At 33.2% G+C, this 7904-nt stretch overlaps 1 pseudogene across 1 annotated transcript; it reads left to right on the plus strand.

Annotated features, from left to right (window-relative positions):
- Window positions 1-3144: 3144 nt before the first annotated feature.
- On the plus strand, window positions 3145-5702 carry LOC120083527 (RING-H2 finger protein ATL46 pseudogene; annotated as a pseudogene). The gene has a single exon (XR_016531618.1). The product of XR_016531618.1 is annotated as an RING-H2 finger protein ATL46 pseudogene (transcript).
- The last annotated feature ends 2202 nt before the right edge of the window (window positions 5703-7904 follow it).

Raw genomic sequence — 7904 nt, forward strand, 5'->3', positions numbered from 1 at the left:
TATCGAAACTTAAACCCTTATGAGTCCTTGTTGAATCAAAACGACATACTGGTAACTACTTTGAACTTCCGATCCATGGGAAGGAGCGCAATGTTGATACACCCATGTTGTTCAACACTATCCATGAGATCCCATTCCTGATGGAAGACGTCCAAGACACTTGTCTTGTATCGCTCACCCACACATGACACACACATGTGCCATGGAGTAGCTCACTTAGGTCACAGGGCCCAGGGATGGTGGAGAGCTGACACCATGCCTCCCCCTATAGTGCATTCTGAACATTTTCCTCTTTACCACCCATGCATATGAAATGCGGCGAACGATCACTCGCCAATGTAAAGCCCCTTTTGAACTTCGATTGACATGAAATTTGACGTGCTTGCATATCTTATCAATATGCATTTAACTTTGAGCCGCTGATCCAAACTCGCGACGGAACTGCACCTTCCGAGGTCATGGCCCAAGGCTCCACCTAGCCTTCATTGAGCTTGTCACTGACACCACCGATGATATGGTTGCTTGTCTTTCTACTAAAGGTTCAACACAACATGCTTGCCCACTTATATTACTGTGTCGGTTGATGCACCGTCCTCTTCGATTGCATCATGACACTTCTCTTAGCCCTCTGTCTTTTCCAGATGTGTCGATACTCATGTGTCATCACTGCACTGTCTGCCCAAGTGAATATTGTGACACAAGACGCCCTCTTGTACTAACGATCCACGCATCAATTATAAAAAATGATATGAATTTAATTAAATATTACAATAATTAATATTAAAATTACAAAAAAACTCGATAATTGGAGTGGAGAATGTGCCCCCAAATTCCTATGTGGATCTGCCGTTGCATAGTGGGCCCATTAGTAGGAACAATATTTGAAACCATCAACGAAAAGATTGAATGAATTTAACCAAAAATATCGCTTAAGAATTTCGCCTTACTCCTCATATGTAACTCACTTGCATGATCTTACTTATTATGCCCGCCAACTAACATTGCTTGTCGTGCCTCCCAACTAAAATTGAAATGAAGTCGAAGATATATTGATTAATTGAGCTAATACTAACTTCTAAATCTTTTCAAAACTCTTTGTTTTATTTTAATTGGCCTTAATGGAGATATAATTGCACTTCATATATGTAGTTTCTAAATAAAGAGGGAGATAGTAAGGTTTAAAATTTCGACATGGATGAAAATCTCAAAGTCTCAATTTTACATAAATGTTGATTGAAATATCAATAAAATGTTGATGTCAATAGATAATAGAAAAATTATTTAAAAAATGTTCAAAAGAAGACATCTAAGAGTCTGTTTGGATTAACTTTAAAAAAAAAAACATTTTTTTTTAAATTCATTCTTATTTAAACACTTTTGATAAAATCTGATTAAAATACACTTGAAAAACTATTTTGAGTGGTTGTCAAACACTTCAATTTTTTTTTAAAATGACTTATTTTTTTACATTAAGCATTTGAAAATGTATTCCAAACATACCATAAATCAATAAAAACACATTTTACGCTTTTTAAACAAGTTAACATATTGATCTTTTATATTATGTTTACATTAGTGATATTTTGTTGTTTATTTTGATGTTTCATGAAATTTTTTTATAATAAAATGAAAATGTTGATTCATCTCTCATATTGATATCGAATCAACCAAACGTGAAAACATTGATGAGAGATATCGACGGAACCATGTATAAAAAGAAAAAAAAATAAACTCTAATATGAAAATCTGACGAGAATTTATATAAAATACTCAATTTATCGATAAAAGTTTGGATGGTTCTGAAATCAACTTTGACTACGGAACAGCATGAACACCAAGATACAATATTTTAATATATAATGTCATTATGAAATAAGCATGAAACCAGAAAAAGTTTCCAAAAAAGAAAAGGAATGAACACTAAAAAGACCAGATTGCAAGGCATTAAAGGTCACGTCCAAATCATTAAACTTCTATAGCATAATGATCTTTTCTTTCTCCAATGAATATATATAGACAAAAATAATTATTTCTTTGTAATAAGAAAGTTTGACCTATTAATTCTCACGAGATTTTTACCATCAAGTTCATAGAAAAGCCAAAAGTTCTGCCAAAGGTGGGGTGGACTAATTTAAGAATCCCGAGAAAGTAACCAAACCTTTTCAAATGGGTCAAATCCTCCCTCTCTAGTACACATTTTATTTTAATATCTTCATATTTTGAGCTTGCTTATGTACATTTGAATTAATCTCCAAGAATAATCTATCTAATCCTATGAAATTTATTAGAAATGCAAACAAAATTTCAGATTTATTAAAAAAGAGAATGATCATAGGTATATACGTGAGAACAATTATCTCCATAGGTACAAGGTCGTTTGAATGGTTCCAAAAGCAAGGTCACGAGGGTTTATGTTCAAAGTGGACAATATCATACCATTATAAGATAGGTAGAGATTTTGTTATTCTTATCAATTAGTATCAGAGTCATGGTCTGAATCTAGTTGAGTGGGTGAGATCTTTAGCGATTTCGAACAATAGTAGTGAGTCTTATGGACGAATTTCCAAATCAAATAAAAAGTGCTTGGAGCAACAAACAAGTAATAACTCTATCAAGCTCACTGGTAGAGGAGTAGATCTTTGTTCGAGAGGAGGATATTAAAGTGCGACAAGTGATCTGACACCAAGTGTATTTCACAGAAATGATTTGTGGTTGTGATCTATCTAGATTTTCAACTGGGCCTTGATAAGAGCAAGCTCTTGTAGATGATTTCAAAGCCATGAGAGTTTATGCCCAAAATAGATAATATCATATCATTGTGGAGAAGAGATGGATGGAGGTTTCTTTTTTCTTATCAAAATTTATGTGCCAAAAAAATGTGTAGGATATTAAATTCTAAGGAGATGGCCACCATAACTCATTTCTCCTCAGCCCTTCATTATATCTACCAACAAGACCATTCATGATAGTTCACAAATATTTTCTCAAACATGTCCGTTCTTCGGTGTTATGATATTGTCCACCTTAGAGTTAAAGTTAGTATAGTGCTTGACTTTTTAATTCTCCCAAATGATTCTGTACTAATATAGAGAGGTTCCTTTTTATACTTCCAAGTTCGAGATATTCTCTACTTCTAGCCGATGTGAGATTAAGTTTGTATTTTTTTACATCTTTTTTCATCTCCCACAAGGCAATAGAGACAAGAGTGTTACAGAAGGCGCATGGTGATGGGTGTTTGAATGGTCATAATCAAAGAGGGTATTCTTGAAGCCATGCGTGCAAGGAAAAGTCAGCAAAGACCCCACATATCACCCATTCTCTAATCCCTTAATTTTATTCCTTTGTCATATTGCTTGAGTTTTAGTGACATATCAATCAAAATTCTTCTGTTCTATACGATACTTTCAAGTCTCTGCTCTGCCCCCCTCTCTCTTTCTCTTGTCTGGTCACTCTCTTCTTTGCACCTATTCATTTTCTCTTCTCTCCAATAATCCCTTTAGGATAATTTCTTTGTTAGTTTTTGACTTTGTCTTATATCACATGGAAATCAAAGTAAAGAATTTTCACCAGCTGACTTTAGATTTCTTCTTCTCAGTTAATGATGTTGTCCAACTCCAAGTCACCATTAGTGAAAAGAATGTTGTGGTTAGCAGGCTATTAGACAGGGAAAAATCATCATTGAAGGTCGATATAATTTTTTTTGTTTCTGATAAATAAAGAGAACACAGGCTCCTGTGGGCAATCAAGTTTCTATTTTAATGGTGGACCTCTAAACTCACTCATTCCTCCATTTTCTTTACACATCCTCACCTTTTTCTACCATTCTTTTTCTAACCTCTAACCAAAATCTTTGACATACAAGGAAACGGGAAAAAGAAAAGGACTCAAATATCAGGTATTTGTTGAGAGCAGGTGAAAGAAAGCTGTACCTTGTGATAGTTTGGTAGAAAATGGGCCTTCAAATTGGGAGTTGTTTTGTTAAAATGTACGAAATTCCCAAGTCTCTTCATGCCCTTTTGGAGCTTTGGTTGTTACAATCACTGTAGGGCTCAACTGCCACCTTGATGGCCAATCTCAGCCTCACCCAACTTGGCTTTCACACTAAAAAAACCAATCAAATCCCAACCCTCTTCCTCTACTTCTGTGGAGAATAAACAATGGAAATCTGAAGATCCAATCTTCACCAGCCAAAGACTCTCTCAGCTTTTTAATGGCTTCCTTTATTTTCTGCATCAAATGGTAGGTAGGTAGGTACCATGCAACCTTCTTCAACTAAACATATTCTTTCTTTCCTCTCTTTCTTTTTCAGCTTTTTTTCACTCAAAAAGCATAAAGTTTCATCCATTACCTTAAAAAAGTAAAGTAGTGAGTGATTATTGAGTATATCTCCTGAGATGACAAGATTTTCAAATGAAATGAAGCAGAAAGATGGTTATCTAACATACCCATCTCCTCTTTCTCCTTTTGATGGTAGCACTGATCCAAAATCAAATGATTCTACACTATCATCATCATCTTCTTCTTCTTCTTTCAGCAGTATCAGCCCAATCCTCCTTCTAGTTATAGTAATTCTAGCAGTCATCTTCTTCATCTCTGGTTTACTCCATTTGCTCGTTCGATTTCTGCTAAAAAGATCTTCCCCATCAATCTACCAATCCAATCGATACCCAGAAAGGCCTGGATCTCACACACTCCAAAGACAGCTCCAGCAGCTCTTTCGTCTTCACGATTCAGGCCTCGACCAAAACTTCATCGACGCTTTGCCAGTGTTCTTCTACAAAGATATTATGGGTTTAAAAGAGCCCTTCGATTGCGCCGTTTGTCTCTACGAATTTTCCGATCAGGACAGGCTGAGATTGCTCCCTATCTGCAGCCATGCTTTTCATATAAATTGCATAGACACATGGCTACTCTCGAACTCCACATGTCCTCTCTGCAGAGCCACCCTCTTGGGCTCTAATTTCCCTTCCGAAAACCCTAATCTCAACGAGATTTTAGGGCAAGAAAGCGGTTCTCACAGACACCCAGAAAACCCAACTTCTGGAAATCATCAGAAACGAGTAACAACAATGGAGGAATCTACAGGGGAAATGAGAGTGTTGTCTGTGAGACTTGGCAAGTTCAAGAGAATAAATAGTGAAGAAGAAGAAGATGAAGAAGAAATAGAAGAGAAAGGAGAGAGCAGCAGCCAAAACAATTTAAACGCGAGAAGATGCTATTCAATGGGGACTTACCAATACGTTGTTGGAGATTCAGATTTACAGGTAATGAAGCAGAAATTAAACCCTGAAAATCTTCGAGGAAATGGGGATATGGAAGGGAAGAAAATCAGTGGGAGAAGTAAAGGGGAAAGTTTCTCGGTGTCGAAGATTTGGCAATGGTCGAAGAAGAGTGGATTGCAAATTCCTAGCAGCTCGAACAGTCAATGGAAGCCGGAATTCGTCTGAAATCTTCTTCAGTTTGATCGGAATCAATGGAGCTCCGGTTGTATCAGAGAAATGAGATCAAAATGATCGATGGGGGGGTTGTTGGTTTCTTCTATTTGATTGAATTCAGTTTTTCTGAAGAAGAGGATTTTTCAAATTGTGTGTGAAACTTGGAACAATGGAGAAGACGGTATCCAATTACTGGAGTTTTAGGTCTCTAGTATTAACAATGGCGAATGATGATTTGATCAAATATGAGTTCTATTTTTACAAAAATGTCGATGAATTTTTTGAAAAGCTTATATATTCAAATTAGTAAAAAACATATTCCTTTTTTTTAAACTGTTTATTATTTATATTAATTTACATAAACATAGCTTAAATGAGAAGAAGATGAATCGAGAGGAATGAAGGAGTTGTACCAAAAATTAAAATTTAAAACGTTTGATTTTTGTCTGATGAAGAATAAGAGGAAGAGGAACGAGTCCAAAACGAGAGAAATATAAGAGAATTTGGATTGCCTGCATGCTAGGGAGCGCTTTAACGAGAGGAAAGTACAAGAGGAAGGAGTCTAAAACAAGAGGAATGTGCGAGAATCTAGGATGCTTGTTTGATGTCGAGTGTTTTGGTTTTTAAACGGTCATTTCACATGTAGCTAACATCATCTAGAAGCCAATTTTTGAGTGTTTTTAAATGTGGACCAAATTCAAATTTGACCAATCCATACAAATTTTCCATATAATATTATCAACTTCAAGGTATCAGTTTTGATTCACCCGCCTATAAAAAAGAGACTAATAACGAGGGAGAGGATGATGAAAAGAGGAGAGGACTAGAATCGAAGATGAAAATAGAAATAAGTAATATTACATGTTATAAAAATAATATAAATAAGTTTTTCTTAACTAATATAAATGAGTTAAAAATACACTTTTGTTCTTAAAATTATATCTAATTAACATTTTAGTCTCCGAACTTTAATTGGTAATAATTTTATCTGTAGTTTCTAAATTTTATAGACGTGTTTGGAATGCCTAGTCTATGGGCTATAATAATTATAATAGTCTATGTGTTGGGTGCAAACTATTTTAATATGAGTTATATAGTTGTTGTAAACACTATAATACAAAAATAGGGAGGATGAGTAACAAATAGTAAATATTGCAACAAATAATTATTTGAAATAGTAATATTAATTGTAAGTTATAATAGTTAGAAAGAATAACTATTACATTTGGAGTTCCAAAAATAGAGTGGGCGATATAGCCGATTCCACCCTCTTGAAGTTGGGACCAAAATACCTCTAGTAACTAAAAATTTAAATCCTGTTTGATAATTATTTCTTTTTTTAAAATCAAATTTATTTTCTTTCCCTTTCTTATAATGGTTTGCACCATAAATACAATATTTGAATTCTTATCTAAATTTCAAATACAAAGCAAGCTTTTAAAAGTTTTTTTTTTTTTCAAAATTTAGCTTGGTTTTTAAACCATTAATAAAAAGTAGATGATAAATAAAGAAATTTGGAGATGGAACTAGTGTCTAAGTCTAGGCTTAATTTTCAAAAACCAAAAACAAAAAATGAAACCCCCATTTGGTAACCATTCATTTTTTGGTTTTTTATGTTTGAAAAGGTCAATAGACACTATTTCCACCACCAAATTTCTTTCCTTGTTATTTTTACCAACGATTTAAAAAACTAAGCCAATTTTTAAAAACTAGAAAAGAAATAACTTATACAAGCTTGCTTTTGTTTTTGAATTTGGCTAAGAATTCAGCCATTGTATTTTAAAAAGATGCAAATCATGGTAAGAAATGGAAAGAAAATAGACTTATTTCAAAAACCAAAACAAAAAACACGTGGTTATTAAACATGGTCTTAGTTTTCTAATTTTGACTTGGTTTTTAAATATCAACAAAAATTTGATAACAAAAGAAGAAATTTGGATGTGGACGTAGTATTTTGTATGCTTAATTTTCAAAAATAAGAAATAAAAAATCAAAATAGTTACCGAATGGTGCCTTAGTTTTTAGTTTTTGAAAATTGAGAATTTTATAAACACTTATTCTATCACTAAGGCTCTATTCGGTAACTATTTAATTTTTAATTATTTTTTTTTTAAAATTTAAGTCTATTTCATCCATATTTCTTATCATGGTTTGCATTTTTTTAAAGTATAATGGTTGAATTTTTAGCCAAAATCAAAAAACAAAAATAACTTTTTGAAAGTTAATGTTTTTAGTTCTTAAAATATGACTTCGTTTTTTAAACCATTAATAAGTAGAAATAGTATATATAGGCTTAATTTAAAAAAAATCAAAAATAAAATTATTACCAAACGGGGTCTTAGATCTCATTTGATGACCATTTGATTTTTTTTGTTTGACATTAAACTTATATCCTCTTAATTTCTTATAATGGTTTTCATCTTTCTAAAGTAAAAAAGTTGAATTATTAGACAAATTTAAAAAATAAAA

The sequence above is a fragment of the Benincasa hispida genome, chromosome 8, assembly GCF_027475165.1.
Source record: "Benincasa hispida cultivar pf3 chromosome 8, pf3_genome.v1.1, whole genome shotgun sequence".
Lineage (NCBI taxonomy): Eukaryota > Viridiplantae > Streptophyta > Magnoliopsida > Cucurbitales > Cucurbitaceae > Benincasa > Benincasa hispida.